We start from the raw sequence: 25,420 nt of genomic DNA, 5'->3' as shown, positions 1-25,420 counted from the left end.
AAAACTGAAATATCACATGGTCCTAAGTATTCAGACCCTTTGCTGTGACACTCATATTTAACTCAGGTGCTTTCCATTTCTTCTGATCACCCTTGAGATCACCTTTATTTGAGTCCAGCTGTGTTTGATTATACTGATTGGACTTGATTAGGAAAGCCACACACCTGTCTATATAAGACCTTACAGCTCACAATGCATGTCAGAGCAAATGAGAATCATGAGGCCAACGGAACTGCCTGAAGAGCTCAGAGACAGAATTGTGGCAAGGCACAGATCTGGCCAAGGTTACAAAAAATTTCTGCTGCACTTATGGTTCCCAAGAGCACAGTGGCCTCCATAATCCTTAAATGGAAGACGTTTGGGACGACCAGAACCCTTCCTAGAGGTGGCCGTCTGGCCAAGCTGCGCTACCGGGGGAGAAGAGCCTTGGTGAGAGAGGTAAAGAAGAACCCAAAGATCACTTTGGCTGAGCTCCAGAGATGCAGTCAGGAGATGGGAGAAAGTTGTAGAAAGTCAACCATCACTGCAGCCTTCCACCAGTCAGGGCTTTATGGCAGAGTGGCCTGTTGGAAGCCTCTCCTCAGTGCAAGACATATGGCAGCCTGCATGGAGTTTGCTAAAAGACACCTGAAGATTCTCTGGTCTGATGAGACCAAGATAGAACTTTTTGGCCTTAATTCTAAGCGGTATGTGTGGAGACAACCAGGCACTGCTCATCACTTGTCCAATACAGTCCCCACAGTGAAGCATGGCGGTGGCAGCATCATACTGTGGAGGTGTTTTTCAGCTGCAGGGACAGGACGACTGGTTGCAATCGTATATTCGTAATGCATATGTCCTTGTTATTTGCTACTTGAAATGGGATTTGTAAAAGCAGGGTTAATGTTTGTCATGTGCCAACTGTTGGAATGACAAATGCAATGTAAATGTCTCTATTATGGGCGGCACGGTGGTGCTGCCTTGCAGTTAGGGGACCTGGGTTCGCTTCCCAGGTCTTCCCTGCGTGGAGTTTGCATGTTCTCCCTGTGTTTGCGTGGGTTTCCTCCGGGCGCTCCGGTTTCCTCCCACAGTCCAAAGACATGCCAGTTAGGTGGATTGGCGATTCTAAATTGGCCCGTGGGTGTTGGTGTGTTTGTGTGTGTCCTGTGGTGGGTTGGCACCCTGCCCAGGATTGGTTCCTGCCTTGTGCCCTGTGTTGGCTGGGATTGGCTCCAGCAGACCCCCGTGACCCTGTGTTTGGATTCAGCAGGTTGGAAAATGGATGGATGTCTCTATTATATGCCACTTGGTATGGAATTTATAAACACAGTGTTAATGTTTGTGATGAACTGTCTGTTAGAATGACAAATGATAATGCATTTTGCTAGCCCAAATGTTTGTGATGCACCATCTGCTGGAATGACAAATGCAATGCATGAGTTTTTGTTATATGCCATTTGGTATCGAAATTGTAAACATTTTTTCACAGTTTGCTGTGTTGCAGTCTTATACTAAAACTAGCTGTGCTAGCCATCAAAGGCTGACTGAAGTCTAACTAATCCGAGTTAACATTAGCAGTTCATCATACAATGCACATATCTCTGTTACACACCATTTGCAATGGGACTTGTAAAAGCAGTGTTAATGTTTGTGATGCGCCATCTGTTGGAATGACAAATGCAATGCATTTTATTACTACAAATGTTTGTGATGCGCCATCTGTTGGAATGACAAATGCAATGCATTTTATTACTACAAATGTTTGTGATGCGCCATCTGTTGGAATGACAAATGCAATGCATTTTATTACTACAAATGTTTGTGATGCAGCACGTGTTGGAATGACAAATGCAATGCATTTTCTTGATATAAATGTTTGTGGTGCGTCGTGTGAGACATAGCAACCAGGTGGTCACACATACAGATACATAAACATTTATCCTTTTATCAAGGTGCATAATATTATACACAACAGTATGCGAAGAAGAAAAAGAAGAACAATGAGGAGGAGGAAAATCTAGACAAACACTGAATGAGAGCAAAGCTCAATAACAGGCATATTTAATTAACATAAAGTAGCAGTTAGTGAGACTATTCGTTTTTTGTCTCTGAAGCCGTGTTCACTCTTCCAGTGTTCAAAATCATCTTCCAAAATCGCATGAAGTATCTGCCTATCCCTGTGAGCCCCTCTTATCTTCTGTGAGGCTCTTATTTATCGAATGCCCCAGGAGTCTCCTTCTGCCTTACCTTCCTGACTTGTAAAGTGTAATGTGAATATTCCAGGGATTCGTGGAATGCAGAGGTCGGTGTACCCGTGTAATATTTGGCTGTCAGTCACCCACCCTGCCCCATACAGTACCTTCAGAGTAATATGCTGGCTACCACAATACAATGTGCATTTATGACCACCGGCATGCTGATAGTGTGACATCACTTTGGCTAATGACATTTATGTTGGATTTGTGGCGATTTGCATGAAAGCAGTTTGTTATAACCTTACCTTATGTGGAGCGGTGGGGAAATGTACACATATGTATATTTGCCGTAGAAGCATTTGATGCAAAATCTGAGAACCGGTTGGTGGTGTCATACCTAAATCATCGCTATTGCAAAGCTGCAGGCAGCGTTAACATCGCTTTCATTTCGGCTGACAGTGCATGGCTTCTCCGCATTCATGGATCGATCATGTAACATACAAGACTTGTTACTAATATGACTCCATCTCTGTCATACCGATCTCTTATTATAAGCTCATCACTGTCCAGCATATCCAAAACATTCTGCCTTTCCCAGGATGTGTGTACCGATCTGTGCCATAGCCATCTTCTAGCAGCTCCTCGATACTTTAGGACATGAGCTCTCCTAAACTGGTGAAGTTAGCAGTAGGTTCCTAAACTGTAAAAAAAAAAAGGTTCAAATGTTTTTACTCCCACCCTCAAGAGAAGGACCCAGTTTGAGATATTTTTTTAACCTGTTCAGACCATTTATCGACTCTGAGGTTGGTCTGTTGGTTGGCAGCATATGCTAATAGCGCGTCACCGCACCCACCACACGCCGAACCACCTGGATTGGGACCCGAGTGCACATCAACTCTAAGATGCCCTAATAAAGACGTTGCACGGGCGTTTTTTCCTGCCATTGCCAGGATGGACTCCAGTTTCCCGACAGGCCTGCCCTGGATAAGCAGGTTAGGAAGGTGGATGGATGGAAGGATCATAGATCTGTAATTCATATTAAGGTATCCTAAAATGCATTTCAAGATATCTTAACTTTACCTTCCCATAGAAAACTGGAGTAACGGGGGTCGATTGTCCCCAGTTGTGTGTGTATCCAGGTGATGTTCCTGCCTTGCACCCTACTGGGATAGTCTCCAGCTGCCCCTCAGGCCTACCCTGGATGAGTGGGTTACAAAGATGGATGGATGGATGGAGACAAGTTGCAGACTCCACAGAGATGGTGACCAGGCTGGAATCTGAAAACACAGCACCTTGACCAAAATGAACACACAAACTCTAAATAAAGGTCATTGGAGTTATGAGGCAGTGGAGCCCACCGCTGTGTCACAGTGGGCCATTTTAGTGTTACAGTTTAAAGAAACATTAACATTGAAAGAAAACCTGCAGGTCACCAAATTCATACCTTAAAAAACAAAAATCCATGGAGGGACAGGGAGAACATAAAGAGGGGGATCAATCTCTGATTTAATTTCAGTCTCTGGAAACCATGAAGCTCTGGTCCTGCAGCTTGTATTTCATAGGCAAACACCAACTAAACGTTTACTTCAAAGACAAGGGAAGCCTCCGTATAACAAAGAAGTGCTAATTGGGAGCCTTTTGCCCCAAATCAAGGCATTTAGAATGTCTGTGAGAAGGATAGCAGAACAGTAACTGAGTCTGAGAAGAATTTGGCACAATTTGGTCACGCCATTTATTTGGACGCCATTTGGCCCAGTGGTTCAGATGAGTTACACAGTGTGCATTCAAACTAATGCCACCCACAGTAGAGTCTTTTATATTTTTATTTTTTTTCATAAACTTTTCTTTCTTCATCTTGTAAAGCACTTTGAGCTACATCATTTGTATGAAAACGTGCTATAGAAATAAATGGTGGTGTTGTTAAAAAAATAGAGGGCTAGCTTAATAACACAGAAGTGAAGGTTCTGTCAAGCATGGAGTTCCAGGCATGTCCTATCACTGTTACACAAACTGCGTATCACGTTTGATCAGTGTGACAGGCTCCTTCACTTCACCTCAGTCCAAATCTTGTCCTTCATAGTCTGCAGTGATTTTGAAGATGCTTAACATATCAGCCAATCCCATTAATTTAGGGTCTTTTTTCCTCGTAAAGAACGGTCAAGGAGAAGGTGAAGTGCAAAGGGGGGTTAAAAATGCAGACAGTGAGTTAGCAGATGCTCTAAGCTTGCGTTTTGTCTGAGGTCATGAGGAAGTAGATAACCTCCCAGAGGTAAATGGGACTACTAAGGAGGTCTACTGAGGGATTTGGAAATTGTAGAGGGAGAAGTGCTGTGTAGATTAAATAGGCTGAAATCCAACAAAATCACTAGAACCAGGTAATATGTATCCTTGAGTTCTTACAGAGGTTAGTGAGGACAGATGTAAACCCCTGACAAATAGTTTTAGGAAGTCACTCCGCACTGGAGAGATTCCAAAGGACTGGAAAATGGCAAATATTATCACATTATACAAAAAGGGTGACTGGGCAGATCCAAGTAACTATAGGCCAGTAAGTTTAATGTGCATCACAGGAAAATTAATGGAAGGAATTATTATGGAAATTATTTATATATATATATAAAGGAAATTATAGGATATTATATATATACTAGCTGTGTAAGCCCATGCTGTAAAACACCCAGTCTCCTAGAAACCAATTGTGGCACTTCAATCAATCAATCGCATTGCTTGTGTATTAGCAGATAAGCGACTTTCTCTTTCTTCAGAGGTTTTGTTTTGCCGACGTGCCCACCTCGCTTATGTATTAGCGACAGGAGGAAAAGTAAAAGGGATACCATTTTGCAGATGTGCTCTCCTCACTTCTACATTATCGGCTAAGCGAGTGACTCTTCGGAGGTTTCGCTTTGCTGCTTCCCGGGTCCTCCCAGCATGGAGTTTGCATGGTTTGCAGGTTAGGTGCATTGGCGATTCTAAATTGTCTGTAGTGTGTGCTTGGTGTGTGTGTGTGTGTGTGTGTGCATCCTGCGGTGGGCTGGCGCCCTGCCCAGGGTTTGTTTCCTGCCTTAAACACTGTGTTGGCTGGGATTGGCTCCGGCAGACCAATTGTGACCCTGTAGTTAGGATATAGCGGGTTGGATAATGGATATATATATATATATATATATATATATATATATATATATATATATATATATATATATATATATATTGTGGAAACCGTACCCCCAAACACAGACAGACTGACACCAGGATGTCCAAAGCACACTCCTTTATTTTTCCAAAGCACCACAATGCCTTCTTTTACCAATTCTCTTTCCTTTCTTCTTCTTCTTTCTTTTTCTCTCTCTCTCTCTCTCTCTCTGGACCTCCTTCCTCCTCCTCACAAGCTTCGTCTCCTTCCTCCCAACTCTGGCTCGTCTGCTAGAAGGAGGCGGCCCCTTTTATCATGGCCCGGATGAGCCTCAGGTGCTCCCCTTGACGTCACTTCCTGGTGTGGCGGAAGTGTCAGGAAAGCACCTGGAAGCACTCCGGGTCTTCTTGGAAGTATTTCCGGCAGCACTTCCTGGTGTGGCGGAAGTGGTGCCATCCAGGATTCCCTTACTGTCCGGCCGGCCCCTGGCGGTGGCCACGTCCTCTCAGGAACGTCCCAGGTCCCTCCTTGTGGCCCCCAGATAGGCCCGGGCAGCTGCCCTCTCGTGGCCGAGGAGTAATACTGTCCATTTCGGGGACTATCCAGGTGTCCCGTCCGGGCAGTGTCCCCAGACATCCGTGACACTATATATATATATATATATATATATATATATATATATAGTCACACACGTGCGCATGGGATGCAGCTAAAGAGCTTGAGTAAGGACAGTTCAGAGACATACCGGGATGTGGCAGAGTGCACTGACTTTTATATCCCTTGCCTGCAGATGTCCTCTTGACGTCTTTTCCAGGTCTGAGCCAATGGAAAGAGACCTTGCCGGCTCCGGCCCCTGTGATGTCACGTCCGGGCTTGCACCAATGGCAGAAGACCTACATGAGCCCGACCCCTTTGACTTCACTTCCTGTCTTCCCCTTTAAAAGCCTCCACCTTTTCCCTATTCCCTCAGTTCTGTTTTGGACTCAGTTTTGTGCACATCAGTGCTGTATCTATCAAAAGCTACTTTACAGCCAGGAAACCAGATTATACGGGTGGCTGCCTCAAACCTTTATATTACTCTGTCTCGTGTTTGTGACATTATATACAGTATATATATATATACATACAGGGTGGTCCAGATCTAATTATGCAATTATAAAAAGGCGAACACATTGTTCAACTGACAATCGTCTCCACGCCATTTTGGAATGCAGGGCAGGTGCTGCCATCTATCGGCAACAAAAAGATTTTTTTGTGAATTCTCTATGCAATAAACTTAATAAGTTATAGAGTAATGCAAATTGCATAATTAGATCTGGACCACCCTATATATATAGTGAAATGAACAGCCTTGACACACACAAAAAGGTTTGGGGCAGTCATGCGCATATTGGCCCTGGCTGCAACAGGATTTTGACACAGCACTCATGTGCACTGTTTTGAGTCCTGAACTGAACTGACTAGTTGAGAAAAGATGGCTGCTTTATAAGCTGAAAGGCGGAAGTGATGTCATCTGGCCGGAACCGGAAGTGACGTGAGTCTGGGAGCCGGAAGTGATGTTGAATCAGGCAGGTTTTCCCGTATTTGGCCTGCAGAGATGACAGAGGTAGGTTTAGTGCACCCTGCCACCCCCTGGCCTGGCGGGTAATTACCTTCACTTGGTCCACTCATCTCCCTCCTAGTCACACGTGTGTGACAATATCCATCCATCCATTATCCAACCCGCTATATCCTATCTACAGGGTCACGGGGGTCTGCTGGAGCCAATACCAGAAAACACAGGGCGCAAGGCAGGAAACAAACCCTGGGCAGGGCGCCAGCCCACGGTAGGGCAGCGACAATAGTTTTATATATATATATATATTATAATTATTAAGGACTGAGCAACACAGTGCAAGAACAGGAGTTATACTGAATAGTCAGCATGGGTTCAGGCAGGGGAGGTCATGTTTTATTAAAATGCTGGAATTCTATGGGGAAGCAACAAAAGGATATGATCAAAGTGGAGCAGATGATATTATTTATCTTGACTTTCAGAAAGTCTTTAATAAGGTACCACAGGAGAGGCTGGGCATCAAACAAAAAGAGGTGGGAGTTCAGGGTGATGTGTGTAGATGAGAGCAGAATTGGCTCAGACGCAGGAAGCTGACGGTGATGGGGTGGGTGTAACAAAGCTAATCTGTTTTTCAGTGTTATATTTATATTTTGTGTTTTTTCATTTTTTTGTATCTCCCCAAAATTGTTATACCACTTTTATATAACATGTACATAACCTTAGGTAGGTACCGATTATCAGGAGAGCAGGTATTGCAGGCTCTCAGTCAGGGTGCATTTGTGTGTTCAGCAGGTACGTATTTGGCTTGCTAGACGTAGGATGGGCTTTGTGGTGCTCTGCTTATTTTTGGTTTAAAATTCTTTTTTTTTTATTTAGCATTGAAGTGATTCTTTGGTCGTAATGTTTCTCCTCTCGTTTAGAGGAAAGTTGGAATTGAAGCACCCCAGGAAACTGTGCCAGAGCCCCGTTTTACATTGTAATTTCTTTCATTTTTATTTCCTCTCCCAGGTATTGTTGCTTGTTCATATCTGTCTGATAGCGCGTTTTGCTTGTAGTTAGAGGCCATTATAAAACATTATGTACCTTTTCTTCCTTGTAGTATTATCACAGTGCTTAAACTGTTTTAATGTCTGTTTTCCAATTTATTTTGTGTTAAGTGTTTCAGCAGGTGCCTGTTTGGCTTGCTAGAGAGAAAAGTTGGAATAAAATCACCCCAGGACAGGACACTGCCACTGCCAGAGCCCCATTTTGTGTTGTCATTTCTTTCTTTCTTTCTTTCTTTCTTTCTTTCTTTCTTTCTTTCTTTCTTTGTTTTTTGGCTTTTCTGGAATTTCAGCAGACACGTACTTGGCTTCCTGGAGTAAATAAAGTAACTGAGATTCTTTAAAATGGCGGGCGTATGCTCAGTTTATTGCCTGCTATGGAAGGAAGAAAAGAGGAAGTGGAAGGTCACACAAGGAACCTGATTAGAATTGGGTGAAGTTAAGAGTGGCGCCCCACAGGGGTCAGTGCTAGGGCGCTGCTATTTTTAATATATATAAATGGTTTAGATAGGTATATAAATAACAAGCTGGTTTAGATTGCAGATGATACCAAGATAGCTGGATTAGCAGATACTGTGGAATCCATTACAGGGGTCCTCGGGTTATGACACAGTTCCGTTCCTACAACAGTGATGTAACCCGAATTTTGGTGTAAGTCGAAACACACTCTAGCCTAAGTCACTTACCTATCTTAACACATTTGCAAAATCATAATCTAGAACATAAAAACACAAAATCTAAGCACATGAAAACACTGTACTGTACACTGTACTGTAGTAACAGAAAAATGAGTGTAAAACATGCATACCTTTATTCCTTCTCATGTCTCAATTTTTTAAAGTTTTTATGGGAGTGAGCGTTGTAAAATCGAAACATTGTATGTCGAAACGTTGTAACCCGAGGACCCCGTATATCATTACAGACAGATCTGGACAGCACACAGGCTTGGGCAGATTTGTGGCAGATTAAATTTAATGTCAGTAAATGTAAAGCATGACATGTAGGAAGTAAAATGTGAGGTTTGAATACACAATGGCAGGTCTGAAAATTGAAAGTACGGCTTATGAGAAGAATTTAGGAGTCACAGTGGACTCTACGCTAGTTCAGAAGCCATTAAGAAGACTAACAGAATGTCAGGTTATATAGCCTTGATGTGTGGCGTACAAGTCACAGGAGGTTCTGCTCAAGCTTTATAACACACTGGTGAGGCCTCATCTGGACTCCTGAGTGCAGTTTGGCCTACAAAAGGACATAGCAGCACTAGAAAAGGTCCAGAGAAGAGCGACTAGGCTGATTCATGGCTGCAGGAGATGAGTTATGAGGGAAAGATTAAAAGAGCTGAGCCTTTACAGTTTAAAAAAAGAAGATTAAGAGGAGACATGATTGAAGTGTTTAAAATTATGAAGGGAATCAGTCCAGTGGATTGAGACTGTTATTTTAAAAGGAGTTCATCAAGAACACGGGGACACAGTCGGAAATTCATTAAGAGTAAATTTCACAAAAACATTAAAAAGTTTTCTCTACACAAAGAACGATTGACACTTGAAATAAGCTACCAAGTAGTGTGGTAGACAGTAAGACTTTACAGTCTTTCAAAACTCAACTTGATGTTTTTAAAAGAATTAATTGAACACGACTGGCAAGCTTTGTTGGTCTGAATGTCCTGTTCTCATCCAGAATGTTCTAATATTCCAATCTTCTCTTTATGTGTCTACTCTTATGTTTACAGTAAATGTCCTGTGAATTTAATCTCTTACGTTCAAATGTTCTCCTGTGATCTATTAGGCTGCTGTGCTAGTTATTTTGGCCCTCCCCTGTTGTTCAACCATATTACTGAATGCACACGTTACATTAGTGCATGAAGAAGAAGATGAGGGAGGGAGGCCACCAAGACACCTTTGATAACTGGGAAGGAGTTCCAAGCTTGGAGAGAATGTGCACAGTGTTTCACCAGTTACACCTTTATGGAGAGTATGAATCAAGGAAAAGAAACTAGTAGACTCTTCAGCCGTCGATATCGAGGTCTTTTCAGGGAGCTCTGTGCGAATGACGCCTCCTTCCAGGCAGATGGGCTTATTATCTGGTGTGGACTGGAAGGGGAGGTGCTAAATACAATACAATACAATACAATACAATACAATACAATACAATACAATTTATTTTTTGTGTAGCCCAAAATCACACAAGAAGTGCCGCAATGGGCTTTAACAGGCCCTGCCTCTTGAATGCCCCCCAGCCTTGACCCTCTAAGAAGACAAGGAAAAACTCCCAAAAAAAACCCTTGTAGGGAAAAAATGAAAGAAACCTCAGGAGAGGCAGTTCAAAGAGAGACCCCTTTCCTGGTAGGTTGGGAGTGCAGTGGGTGTCAAAAAGAAGGGGGTCGACACAATACAATACAATACACAGAACAGAACAAATCCTCAATACAGTATACAAATAAAATTTTTAGAAGTACGTAGCAGAATTTAACAGTAATGACCCCACTGGGCGGTTTCTCGGTGCAGCAGGGAAGAGAAGGAGAAATGTATGTTAGCGACAGCGCCCCCTCTTGTCCCGGGGGATTATTACACACCGTGAACAAGCCTGTGAGTTGATCTTCGGAGTGACAAATATCAATAATGGTAGCATATAATAACGCTAATCACTTATGTAAAAACAACTAATGACAAGCAGATAGTGGAATACCAGAACGAGACACGTTGAGTCGATGAGTACACATCAATGCTTGTTCTTGGTTTTCACCTATGATTTTGGATATTCTTGGCTCAGTTGCTGAAAGAGCAAGTCTTATGTCATCTGTGGGAACAACAGCGAGATCCTGAAGCAAATTTACCCCCAGAGTAGGCATAATTTACCACCATGTTCAATACACAAGAATAGGTGATCAAGGCGTTTGAAGAGGGAAAACTGTTTCCAAAATATGGTATGATTTCTGCCCTTTGCATTTGATGATTTTCTAGACTGGCATGGTGTGATTCTGGTCCTAGTGAACGACACTGGTAGGTTTTGATGGTCAATCCTGAGGCTTACCTCTATAATGATATTACCATTTGGTTGGAGGACACAGCAGGCAGAGTTCCTTTCCAGGTTCCATCATAGTGGCAGGACAAGGACCTTTGATGGGGGAGACTGGTAACCTGAGCATCTTGTGCAGAATCGTTTCGGAGAGTTGCTTAAAACTTGTGAGAATCCAAGTGTAAGGAGCTGATGATTCTCCAGTGTGGAAATATCTGTGTAGGCGTAATCAAGATTAACGGCCCTCCTGTTATTTAGGAGACAACCAACTGGTGCCAACAGTGTTTATAATGAATTAAAAACACAACAGCCCAGCAGGGTGGCGCATATTGAGCGCCAGGTTTAGAGCTGAATGTTTTTAAACTATCAGTTTGCTTTGATTGCCCCTTCCCTGCGTACATCAAAGCTGTTGAGACGAAATTCTCCTCTGAATCTTGATGCCGTTTCTTCTTAGCCACGTTTTTAAGCTTTGGTGTGTTTGATAAGACAGAGACAGAGGGGAGAGAAGACATTTAAGAAGGAGGGGGATTCATGTTCCCCTCTTGAGGTTCATTTCATCCGTCTGGCCCAAAGCCATTCAAAGCAAAACCGGACCACTTTGGGGAAATTTTACTGCAAATCCTTATGTTTCAGTCCACCTCACCTGCAGGTTTTCAATTATTAAGTGGCAGATGAAAGTGAGCTGTCGTTATTCTGCGCTTACTTTTGCCTTTTCGGTTGGACGGTCAGTTCAAATTGAGCGGAAAGTGCATTCAGAAAGTCTTCAATGTTCTGCACACTGGATTGTGTTGTAGATTTTATTTTAAACGGATACTTTTTTTACCCATCAGTCTATACTCAGTAACCCATAATGATAGTGAAAACCTGTTTTCCGAAAGGTTTATTAAAAAAATCAAAATGTGAAATCTTTCATTTCTACGAGTATTCAGACCCTTCACTGTGGCCCCTTCAAAATGTGCTCAGGTGCACCCTCTTTGCTTGAGGTGTGTCAAGAACTGGATTGGGGTCCATCTGTGACAAACTGAGCTGATTTGACACTGTTTAGAAAGGCACGCAGCCGTGTACGTAATAACAAGAACAACTGATCTCTTCTATAGGCCGAAATCACACAAGGAATGCCTCAGTGGGTTTTAGCAGACCCTGCTTTCTGACAGCCCACCCAGCCTTAACTCTCTAAGAAGACAGGAAGAAAACTACCAAAAAAAAAAGAAACTTAGGAATGTTAGAAAGGGATGTTGGGTGTCAAAAAATGGGGTAAATGCAACACACAGAGCAGAACACAAGTCATCCTCTTCACAGAGCTAGATAGGTAATCTGTCATGGCCACCTCCGAAATACAACACAATGACAGAAATTACTTGCACAGCCACAGCACTCCTCATCAAGTGCAGGCGCAGAACGTCACGACTGACAACTCTCAAGGCAAAATGTAAGAACAGATGACAACACTCACTAAATACTGAACAACTAGCACATAGGAGGATACAAAAGAGTTGAAATACAGGAAGTCACCGTGTTAAGAACGAGATCCCTCTTTGCTTTGCGCCCTCCCTCACCATAACCTGTCGTCTTTTGAAAGCTTTAGATTTGTCAAAAAATTTCAATTTTTTCGTCAACGATTTGTGGTCCCTTGAGAACAGTGAAGTTTGGAAACACCAGGACTCTTCCTAGTATCCTGTCACTTATGTTTTAGTACTGCTGACTAACAACAGAGATAAAGTATGCACAGCTAATCGGCAGCTCTAGTCAGGGTATGCAAAACTCAAGTTGTGATTTATAAGCTGAGGCTGAAATGGGCACCACTTCTAGTAGCTGGCAGACCATTTTACAATTTCAGGGCCCCTGTAACTAAAAGCTCAACCTCCCGCTGCTATTTTATGAATGCTTCGGATCAAAAGCAGGCCGATATCTTGAGATCCTACTGTGCGCTCTGGTTTGTAAGTCATGATAAGTTCAGATTAGTAAGCAGGGCCTCAGCCATTTAAGGTTTAATGTATGTAAGGACCAACAATTCATGCTGCATGGCCGGAGAAAAACCAACCACACAGTGGACTGAGCAAAGTATCCAGACTCCCACCCTTCACTTTCTGCATACTTTATTCTGTTGAACATTTAATTCTAAATGCATACATTTGCCATTTTTGCTCGCCAATTTACACTGAGAAATGTTTGCAAATGAATGAAGTATCAAGAACTGAATTTCTCTATTGTCATAAGAATGAGTGATAGACATCATAAAGGTTTGGGCCAGCCACCTGTATATTGTTTCCTGGCTGCAAAACGTTGATTTGAAATAAGCACAATGTGCATAAAACAGAGACCAAAACAGAACCACCTGGCCTTGAGACAAAATGGCCGTTTTAAGCAAGAATAGGGGAAATGACATCACTGGCGCCAGAACTGGAAGTGATGTCATCGTGACCAGAAGTGATGTCATCGTTGGCACAGGGAAAGCCGGAAGTGACGTCATCAGTGGTGTCGGAATCAAGCGGGATTTACCGGGAATGGTGTGCAAGAGACTGAGAGAGACAGTCAACACACCCTGTTGCCCCCTGGTGTGGCGTAGAATTACTATTATTTAGGCCCTTTAGCTGTTTCCCATGCGCACGTGTGTGACACTGTTTATTTAAGTATTCAGACCCTTTTCTGTGACACTCCAAATTGAGGTCAGGCACATCCTGTTTGCTTTCAGTCTCCTGGAGTCCGCCTCTGGCAAACTGAATTGGGTAGACATCATTTAGGAAAACACCTACCTGTGTACTGAAGGCCCAACAATTTCACACTGCCAAAAACCAAGCTATGAAGTCCCATGATCAAACCGTGGTGAGGCATAGATCATGCCAAGGGGACAGAACCATTTATCTAAAGCTATGGGTGGTCCCCGGAGCACAGTGAAGTTTGGAAACACCGGGACTCTTCCTAGAGTTGGCCGTCCAGCCAAACTGAGTAACCAGGCTTGAAGGGCCTTGGTTTTGGGGGTGGACCAAGAACACAATGGTCAACGTAACAGACCTTCAGGCGTTTTCTGATGAGATGGGAGAACCTGGTGGAAGGAGAACCATCTCAGTGTCGCTCCATCAATCAGGTTTTTATGGTAGTGGGGCTGACTCTTCTGCCAAATTATATTAGCAGGACTCAAGATAAAGAGTCTCTGGTCTGATGAGACAAAAATTTAACTGTCTGGGCAATTTAATGGATAGCAGGACTCCATCAGTCAGATGTCTACAGCACTTTGATCCTGCACTTAGTGATGATCACCAAACAAAAATCAAATAAACTGAGCTGAATATCCTGGCAGAATTAGGATCAAGAATCAACTCGGGGCAGGATGCCAGTCTTCTAGAGTGCCCACACTCCTCTGCAGTAACCAGTGAAACTAAGCTACATGTGTTTGGAAGGTGGTAGGAACCAAGACTTTACACAGACACGTGGAGAACATGTAAACTCCATGTAGGCAGATGTTTGGAAACGTGAGCTAGCGGCAGTCATCACTGCACCCACACGGAGGTCTTTTGTAAATTTATAAAATAAAATATCTGAAAGTAAACAGTTAATCAATAAAATCTCCAAGTATTCTCCCAGAGCAGACCCAGCCGTTTTCACTTGCCTACGAGTCATGGACTGAACGCTTTCTTGATCTGCTGGGAGCCGACCAGCTAAATTGTTTTCATTCTTCCCCCATGTCTCACGTGAAACGAGACGCCCACAGAAATGACGGGCATGAGGGGTGAATGAAAGGATCCTGCTGACCTAGGAGCTTACAAAGAGAGGCTCTCGAGTGTGAATGAGGTAATTGATGGCAGGAACGTGTCCTTGAGTTCAACAATGAGCTCTCAGCAAGACGCACAGGTTGTGCAAATGAAGGGAGATTATAATAAGAAAAGCGAAGATCTCAGATATGGCAGGATCTAAATGTTTATCAAGTTGATCGCACAGATCCACGATGTTGAACTTATCAGCACCATTTTTTGAATAGCTTTCCCATTTCTGGTACTGTCTGTAGTGCAGACGTGAGAAGTCAAGCAAAACGACACCTTTTATTGGCTAACTCAACTGAACAAGTTTTTGAGGCAATTCAGGCCCCTTCTTTAGGCACAGTGTCATACAGAGACTGGAATTCCCCGTGTTTATATGGACACCAGGACAGATACAGCATTGGAAAACCTTTAAGTGAGACATCTTAGATGTTAAAAATTAATAGACCCCTCCAGGCTAAGATTCATTTAGCAAGAGAGGAGAACAATATATACTCAAGGTCTTTGGATAAGATAACTGTCCAACAAAGTCTTTGAAAGTTTTTACATTCAAGAATGAAGCTTAGCCTGGAGTGGTCTATTAATTTTTCACATCTAAGGTGTCTCACTTAAAGGTTTTCCAATGCTGTATCTGTGCTGCTGTCCATATAAACACAGGGAATTCCAGTTTCTGTATCACATCTTGCCTGAAGAAGGGGCCTGAGTTGCCTCGAAAGCTTTTATATTGTAATCTTTTTAGTTAGCCAATAAAAGGTGTCATTTTGCTTGACTTCTCATTACATCCATAATGGCTAACATGGTAGAACAGCCCAGTACTACTGTAGTGCAGACAAAAATGGGGACAGAAGTGACAGACCACAATTTAGAGTAATGGAAGAGGCAGCCTCGGGGTGGGTGGATACGAATGCTTCTTGATAGCTCACAATCACACTGTGCAGGCAGGTGGGCCACTCATTTTAATGCGCTCTTCTTCTAACTCCTGCAAGCCGTTTCTGTCTGATTTTGTGCGGCTTTTGGGGATTCTACTTTAAGAAAATGTGGCCTAATGCCTTGTGGAAGCTCTCGATGGCTGAGGCTGAGTGATTGGCACATGTCACAGGGAGTTAAGATGAAACCCGAAGGACAGCAGGGGTCCAATGAAGACGGCAAATATTTGGAGGACGCCACAGCTGGATAAGCTGTTTGTAGCACCTAGGCTGGCAGACAGCTGCCTGACTGCAGGGTACTTCAAGAGATGAAGAAAAGAGGCAGGCACAGCAGGGGCACAGCAAGAGCACAGCGGGTCAGAAGTAACAACTTGAATTTCCCTTTGGATATTAAAGCCCACTGTTGATGGGACAGTTCTCACCTCTGGGTGACCCAAAGCACCACAGCTTACTTGGCTGTGGTTAAACTCTAGTGGGAACAACATGGCAGCACAACGTTTAGCACTGCTGCCTCTCAGCTCCAGGAAACTCCAGACTGAGTGAAGTTGGAATTTACTGGCTTTACTGAAGGTTCTTCTTCTATGGTATCTGGGGTGAACTTCTCCAGGCTGGTGGTAAGGCTGTCCTCCTGTCATCGCAGGCAAGATCCGAGTGCCTCTGTGCAACAGGTGTCACCTCAGCACCGCACTGAACAGCATGAGGTTTTTTTACAGTGGCTGGAGTGTCAATCCTGCTGCCAACCCCCAGGTTTTCCCTGCAAGTTCGATGACCAGCTTTTAGGGCTGGATGCAGACTAACGTCATATCCAGGACGGAACAAGTGCAGGTTAAGGGCCATGCTGAAGGGCCCAATGGAGTAGAGTCACTTCTGGCATTTATGGGATTTGAACCAGCAACCTCTCTAATTGTCTGTGCAAACCCCTAGCATCAGAGCCACCACAATTGTACCTTGGCACTATAGGGAAAAAAAAACCTGCCTATTGTGAGTAGACCCTTAGCTGCTCACCCGTGAAGCTCTTACAGGGGGAGCACCAGGGCACCAATTGTCATCTGCATGGTCACTTCAGTCTCAGCCACTGCAGCTTGTCACTCCTTCAGGGCTCTCATTGGTCTTTTGGTGCCCCCTCTCCATAGTCTTCTTCATGATAATCACGGATGGACTGCTCTCACGTTTAGGTTTAGGTAGACTTTATTATTCCCAGAGGGAAATTTGTTTGCAGCAGGAAAGTACAAAATCAGAAGACACTGTTACAGAGATCCAGTAGATAAACAGAGACACAACATTTGACAACCCGTGTTAGTGCATAAACACACACTCAAGATCAACACAAAGAAGCATAATTACTATCAACAGTACACAAAATAATAATGCAGAATTGAACACTTAGCAGCATTCCTACAAGTAACAGAACCTGAAATCTACAAACATATCTTTTGTCTTAGAATTATTAAGTCGTAAATTAGAGGGATCACACCATTGTACAAACTCGTTGACATTAGGGCCATGGCTGTCTTACTTATCCAGTGAAAGACTCGCAATAACAGAGTCGTCTGCAGATTTCAGGATTAGTCTCTCCTTGTGTAAACTCCTCCAGTCATTTGTAAACAGAATGCACACAAGAGGAGATAAACGACAAGCTTGTGGAGTGCCCACAGATGTACTGAGGCTGTCAGTTATTGACACTCACTCTTGGTGCTCTGTTTGTTAGCAGATTTACAGCTCTGCCACACTCTCTCCATTTCTTAATGATTCATTTGGATATTCAGTGATTCGGATATTTTCTTTCGTCTCCTATCCCTGACCTGTAATTTTCAGTCATCATGTCATGGAGTTGCATGGCATGTTCTTTTGTCTTTAGTAGGGGCGGATGTACCTTCAAGGTGTTCTAAGTGTGTGCCCCTGGGCCTGTGATAGCAAGGGGCCTTTCAACCAACCCATCCATCCATCCATCCATTATCCACCGCTTATCTTAGGTTGGGTCAGATCTTTCAACCAACCCACATTCTAAAATGAAATGATGCTGAAATAGCCAAGGAGGCCATCCCCAGTCTCTCGCTTGAAGAAACAATCGAGTCTCCACACAGCGTAATGACCAAGGGGTACCCCTCTCTGTCGATAAAACAATATAGACTCCAATCAAAATGACCAATGGGGGAAAACCAGGCCTAGCCTGATGAAACGATTGAGTCTCTGAGTGCCAAAATGACCAAGGGGAACGACCCTTACTTGATAAAAGAATCGAGTCTCCTAGAGTTGAAATGACAGAGGGGGAACCCCCTTTGCTTGATAAAACAATTGAGTTTCCAAGCCCCAAAATGACCAAAGGGAACCCCAACCCCCCCTCTTACTTGATAAAACAATTGAGTCTCCAGGAGCTGAAATGACTAAAGGGGGACCCCCCTACTTAATATAGCAACCAAGTTTCTGAGATGTTGAAATAACAGAGAGAGGGAACCACCCTTTGCTTGATAAAACAATCGAGTCTCCAAGAGTAGAAATGACTGGGGGTAACCCGCCTCTTACTTGATAAAACAATCGTGTCTCCGAGAGTTGAAATGACTGAGGGGGATCCCCCTTATACTTGATTAAACAATTGAGTTTCTGAGTACCAAAATGACCAAGGAGAACACCATCCCCTTACTCGATAACACAATATAGACTCCAAGAGTTGAAATGACCAAGGCAGGACCCCCTCCCTTACTTGATAAAACAATCGATGTCTCAGAGTGCCAAAGTGACCAAGGGGAACGACCCTAGAGTTGAAATGACAGAGGGGGGACCCCCCCTTACTTAATATAACAATGTAGTCTTCCAAGATTTGAAATGACCAAGGGGGGAAATTACTTGATAAAATAATCAAGTGTCCGAGAGTTGAAATGACAGAGGGGAGGAACCACCCTTTGCTTGATAAAACGATTCCAAGCGCCAAACACCCAGAGTAGGACTACAGTAGGACTTAAGGAACTTTCAGAACTTGACTTGATATTATTTTAGAAGAAGTAAGTGTTTAGGACTGGTGAGCTTTGTTGGGCTGAATGGCCTGTTCTCGTCCAGATTGTTCTAATGTTCTAATCCGTGTGCTGCATTGTTGAAGAACTCTCTATAAGGAACATACTCACCCATGGACCTGTTGGGGGTCTTAATCTGGGCTTGGTCTTCATTGTATAGGTTAGACCACTATGCTGGCTTGTCATAAGCTGACCCTTCCATATTCAGGTGCATTTATACTACAATCAATTGAAACCCCCCAGCCTGGTGGTCTCCACTGAACTAATTCTGTGACTTCCAAAGCCAATGTGCTGCGCCACCAAGCATATTAAAGGGGGTGAATACTCATGAAGTATACTTAAGTATAATGAATACACTAATTATTCTTTTGTGTATTATGTTTGTGATTAATTTAGACCACCTTGCAGAGATCCATTTTCACATCGACATTAAAAAGTCTTTTTCTGTTGATCAGTTTCAAAAAAGCCAAATAAAGCCAAATGTGATTCAATGTTGTATATCAATAGAAAGTGAAAACTTCCAACAGAGTGAGTTCTTTTTATAGGCACCTTATAAAATAAGGGGCATGGGTTTGTCTCCCATTGAAGTGGCACCACATATAGGGCAGATGCAGTTGGATTTGGCTTGGGAACACAAGACCCTGAACTACATGAGGTGGGCTGGGAAATGTTTTTTGCTGTATTTTCTAACAGCACCAGTATTCTTACATGAAATCTTGAACTAGCCATTATAGAGTTACTAAGTTCCCCCATGCTCTTTTTCACTTTTCTCTGGGTACCGTAATGGATGGCACATGTGGACTGGCATCATGTCTGGGTTTGAACAAGGCCCCTTACCCGACAATGAAAGCACTGGGGGGAGATGAGCATTGATAAATACGCTAGGTGGCAGCCTTCTTCATGTAGGATTCCCACACAGATGCCTGCAGGGCATGATGGGAACTGTAGTCCCATGAGAGAGCCCTGTTTGGTTCCGTGAGAGCCACCAGGAGGAGCTGATGGGATTCTTAATCCATACTTTAAGGAACTTCCGATTGACCCAGAAATAATCCCATCCGGCTATACCCTAGCACCTAGCACTCCTGGGTCTGAGATACAAGAGACCGCTCGACCTCATCCAGGCAAGTTAGAGTCAGGTGGAAGAAGGACAAGGCTCACCTGGAGGAGTGGAAGAAGAGAGGGGAAAAAAAGAAGGAGAATTGTGTTAGTTTATGTCGCTTTTTGGTATTTTGTGCCAATAAACGTTTTATTTTTACCAAGACTTGTGTCTGTGAGGTTATGTCTGAGGCTTCTAGTGCCCCTGGTGGTCACAGTACTCTATAGCTGTGTGTTTTAGATTAACTGGTGACTGTCAATTGGTTTCATGTAAATAAGTGTTGTTGTGGATCTGTGTCATCCATTGCTCGGTCCTGCATTGCTGGGATAAACCTCATCTCCCGCAGCCCTGCACGGGTTCAGTAGACCCCAACAGTGGATGAGGGAAGTGAAGCAATTGTGCCATGGTCCTGTGTTTACAAAGCTCTTCAGATGGGTGCTGCTGCTGTGGTCTGCACGATTGTGTTCTTTAATTTGGGATTGAGACGAGTAAACAGACAAGTAAAGACAGAAGGTGGGTGAAGAGATGCTTTTAGTTTATTTTCCCCCAATGAAGTGGAGAACTAACAGAAAAATCGAGAAATTCAACCTAACTGCGTACATCCATTAAAGAGCAAGTGGAACGTGCGGAGTGCTTTCACTTTGGGCAGCAAAGGGTTACGCAACATTTATTAAAAATGCAATGCCTGCTGTCGCTTCTGTTTGCCTTCCTTTTGTTTATTTATTTATTTATTTATTTATTGGAATAGGTATTGTGTTGGAATTGGACACATTCCAGCATTCTTTATGATTCCGTTGATCATGAGGATCATTATAATAATCTGACTGAACGCACCCAGAGGACATTTCACAGCAGATGTGTGGGGTGCCCCCTTACCCCGGGGTCTGCTCTGCACCTTTTTCTCACTTCTGTTATGTAGTTATGTTTCTTATGTAGTCTATGATGACTAAAAAAGGCACTTTATATCCGAGAAAAGAATTCTGAACTACTTATGGTAGTAAACGGGACCTGCCCATCTACTAAAAATAACGTCAACCTGCTGAAGCATTCTAAAGATTATTGCTGTATGGTGTGGGGGTCATTTTCTAGTATTTCATATAACATTGGTAACACTTCAGTTTAGGTACTGCAATAATACATCCATTACTCATTTACTCTTATGTAACAAGACCTTAACAAAGGCTTCTTTGGGTAACATTTCTAAAGCAGCAGTACACGGGTCATTCATCTCGGTGCCCTGTGGCGTATTGACATGACTTGTTGATATGAAGGATACACGGGTCTTATACTAAATACGTAATAGCAGGACGAATGTGTGTCCGTTAAATGACCTCAGGCCGCTCCAAAGTGACGTGTTGTTAGTCGGTCACATTTCAGAGATGACTCAACACTTTACTGGGGCTTCGTAAGCATTATGAAGACCCAAAGAAGTGTCTCTTACGGTCCTGTTACATACGAGTACTAACTAAGGTGTTATTGAAACATTTCTGGCACCAATCATGTCATCTTTGTATTTCCAGAAACTTAAAAAGCTGAAGAAGCCAGATAGGCATAGCCAGATCTACTTACTATCAGGGTGACTTGGGTGTGCACCCTGGGGTCCTACATAGCACTTGTCAGGAAAGAAAAATAAAATGCCCATCAACCGGAAATGACACATTTTCACCGACTGTACGGATATTAACAGCAATCGGCTACCTAGCAGTCATCGTTACCCGACTCCCGTCATCTCGATTATAAACCTCTCCATTCAAACATAAATAAAAACCATCAGGGCTGGCATCTGATAGGCCACTTTATGACACTGAGCCACAAAAGAGAAAAAAAAGAACAAAACGGATGGACACTCGATGCATCCAGAAAAGGAAAATTAGAGAGAAACTCTGCATTTTATTACGGATTTGAGTATCATGGTGCCGGAAAGTAGAGATGTGTGAGAGAGGGTTTGTTGTTTGTTATAATATTAATATATGTATGCATTATTGAGCTTCCTTATCTATCTATCTATCTATCTATCTATCTATCTATCTATCTATCTATATATATCTATCTATCTATCTATCTATCTATCTATCTATCATATAGGCCTTTCATATCTATCTGTTATATAGTACCTTCCACATCTATCTATCTATTTATGTGTCATATAGTGACTTTTGCATCTATCTGTTATATAGTGCCTTTCATATCTATCTATCTATCTATCTATCTATCTATCTATCTATCATATAGTACCTTTCATATCTATCTATCTATCTATCTATCTATCTATCTATCTATCTATCTATCATATCTATCTATCAATGTAAATAGTTTACCATAATTGCACAATACTAATATACATTCACTAACCAAATTCTTTGGACCACTGCACTAGTAGTAATTGGGACCTACTTTTGCTCTCAAACCATCTATCTATCTATCTGTCTATCTATCACTATCTATCTGATAGGCCACTTTATGACACTGAGCCACAAAGAGAAAAAAGAACAAAACGGATCATGCCTCCAGAAAAGGAAAATTATCTATCAGATTTGAGTATATCTATCTATCTATCTATCTATCTATCTATCTATCTATCTATCTATCTATCTATCTATCTATCTATTATATAGTGCCTTTCATATCTATCTATCTATCTATCTATCTATCTATCTATCTATGTATCTATCTATCTATCTGTCTGTCAGGGTCTAGATGTATACCATGCATCTTAAGACAATGTAAATAGTTTACCATAATTGCACAATACTAATATACATTCACTAACCAAATTCTTTGGACCACTGCACTAGTAGTAATTGGGACCTCCTTTTGCTCTCAAACCAGCCTCAGTTCCTCATGGCATGGATTCCACAAGATGTTGAAAAGATTCCTTTGTGATTCTGGTCCATGTTGACACAACTGCATCACACAGTTCACTGCAGGTTCGTCTGGTGACTGTAAGGCCACTGAAGAACACCAACCTCATTGTCCTGTTCACGAAAGCAGTTTAAGGTGACTTTTGCTTTGTGGCATGGTGCATTGTCATGTTGGACATAGGCATTCGAAGATTTTGTGGCCAACAACAATTCTTAGATAGGCCGTGTCATTCAAGTGATCATTGATTGGTATCAACATGCCCAAAGTTTGTAAAGTAAGCATTCCCCACGCTGTTTCACCACTACCACACAAGGCATGTTGAGTGTGCAAATTCATGCCATTAGTGAAAAATTCTTCCCCTACCTATTACCTGTGTGCCTCATCGAGATTCATCAGACCAGGCTTTATTTTACAGTATTCAGATGTCCAGTTTTGGTGGGCTTCTGTCCAATGCAACCTCAGCTTTCTGTTGTTGACTGACAGGAGTGGAATCCACCATAGTTTTCTGCTGTGGTAGCCCCTCCACCTCAAGGATCGACGTGTTGTACATTCTGAGATGCTTTTCCGCTCACCACAGTAGCGCAGAGTAGTCATCGTAGCCTTTCTGTCAGTTTACCTCATGCTGGCCATTCTCCTCTGACCCCTCTCATCAGTAAGCCACTTCTGTCTGGTCACTGGAGGTTTCTTTTTGTTTTTCACACCATTCTAAGTAATCTTTAGGGAGGGTTGTGAGTGAAAATGTCATTTTTTGCTGTTAAGAAATATTCCAAGTGTAGCTTTTATGTAATTCAGAACTGCTCAATTTAGTTTACATATTTCAAATTCCCATCTTTCTTCTTGAATATATGACTTTGGTGGTCTTCTGCGGTGACCGTCTTCCTTTGCGCTTATCTAATAATTTACACTCCTGATGTGTGCTGTCCTCTAACCCTAATTCCTAACCCTCACCCTAACCCTAACCTGACCATGTTCTTGAGTCATGTCTCATGTCCAGAGGCACCACAATCTGACTAGTGTCCCGATGCTCAGCTAACTGTAACTGGTGGGTTTTAAAAGTGATGACCACATTCTGTAGGGTGGTCCGCATTTGTTTATCAGTGGATATCGCGGTGGTTGCATGTGATTTGCATAAGTAACACTGCCTTTTGGATCTGTTTGTACATTAAATATCATTATTTCTCCATCTGCATGCAATCTCATTGATCTACCAATCCATTTATTGATGTCACTTATTCTTATTTCAGGGTCACGGGGAGCCAGAGCACATCCAGCTTCCATCAAGACTTCCCCTGTGGTTTTTCACCTTCATATTTTTCTTCTTCTCATCAGAGCTGTCAGGCAGGTACATTTGATTTTGATTTTCTTAATCTTGCAATTATGAAGGGACAATGCAATTTAGCATATTTGATGGAGATGTAAATCTTGGGGCACTTTACCGGATATACTCACAGATAAGTTCTACCATGGATAAGCCAGGACTTGATTTTACTGTATAATTTCTGGTATTTTATAATGTCGGTCATATAAGTCGAATGAGGAAAAATCACCCTGTTGGTCCAAGAGATTATGATATGCTAACGCCTATCTGAGAGGGTAACCACGGAGCACACAGCCTTTTTTCCTATGTATTGTGTCTACGTGACCACACAGTAATATCTGAACTAGTCGAAAGCAACATTTGCACTGTTTAGTGTTTTTTGTATCTCACACCCTCATGCACCTTTATCGTAAGAGCATCCCTTATCTACGGTAGAGCGTTCAATCAGAAGAAAATACAAAGCTGGTTTTAAATTAAACGTCATTGAAATGGCGAAAGAAATTGATAACTGCGCTGCTGCAACAAAATTTGATGTGTCTGAGAAACTGATGTGAGATTGGAGGAGGCAAGAAGATGAAAAAAAAAATGACGTGTCGCATTTTTGAACAGGCGTATAAGTCGGGGTCTGATTTTATGATCGATTTTTCGGGTTTCAAGACCCAACTTATACACGAATATACACGGTATATGGAGACCTTAATTCCATCCAGGGAAATATCTGGAACATTCTCTGGATAGGATGGCATCATCTCACCCAGGAGGTTATTTGGAACTCTGCCTGATCAGAACTACAAGGTGCCCCATTAAGGCCAGAAGTTGAAGTTTTAGTACGCTGAGGAACTGGAGGGAGGCATCAATGAGTTTTGAGGACGATCTCTGGTGTCCTCTCTAGGGGGTCTGTATTATTAAGAGGGTGGGGCTGACTGGAAAGGTGGTGACACCTGGGGCTCCTGAAATGGAACCATACTCCTCTGGAGAGGGTTTTGTTGACCAGGAAGAGCTTTTCTGGGGACTGGGTGAAGCACTGGGAGTATTCTCTGAAAAGGATGTCTTCCCCCTTGGAGTCGGAAGACGAGTAAACTGAAGGGCGTGGATGAGGAGGAGGAGGAGGAGGTGGAGGAGGATTCGGCTGCTTTGTATGTGAGAGAAGAAGGAGAATGACGGCGTTAGGGTTTGGATTCATTTCTAACTTTGTTTGGCTTTCTTGTGGCATTTTCAGATCTATTTTAGCTTTTGGCACATGTAGATTCCAATTATGGAGATTAGTGAATTTGTTTTGCTTCTTTTTCAAAGTCGTTTTGTTTGTTTTACGTGCTGCCATTTTGTGGAGTGGTGGCAACCACATTGCTTAGGAGTGACACCATCCTGTCGGTAGAAAGACTTCTTAAACCATCCGAGGTTACGGAGTGAAAACTAATAGTTGGGTGTGTATAACTTTTGCTGTTTCAGGCGAATGGGTTGACTAAGATTTACAATTCTGATTTTTGGTTTGATGACTGTGTGTTATGTTTCATGGACGTGTGACAGTGCAGGTCAGT

The 25,420-nt window shown here is 42.7% G+C and overlaps 1 protein-coding gene across 2 annotated transcripts in view; it reads left to right on the top strand.

The window, feature by feature from the left end:
- Positions 1-25,420, top strand: part of LOC120515892 (CMP-N-acetylneuraminate-beta-galactosamide-alpha-2,3-sialyltransferase 1-like) — a 364,360-nt gene that overhangs the window by 101,245 nt on the left and 237,695 nt on the right. For both annotated transcript variants that reach the window (XM_039737251.1, XM_039737250.1), the window contains exon 2: positions 23,809-23,906. The gene's annotated coding sequence lies outside the window, so the exon portion shown is untranslated. The remainder of the gene's footprint in view (positions 1-23,808; positions 23,907-25,420) is intronic.

This window comes from Polypterus senegalus, chromosome 15 (genome assembly GCF_016835505.1).
Source record: "Polypterus senegalus isolate Bchr_013 chromosome 15, ASM1683550v1, whole genome shotgun sequence".
Classification (NCBI taxonomy): Eukaryota; Metazoa; Chordata; class Cladistia; order Polypteriformes; family Polypteridae; genus Polypterus; species Polypterus senegalus.
Note: the sequence above shows the minus strand (reverse complement) of the source record. Positions and strands in the feature narration are given on the sequence as shown.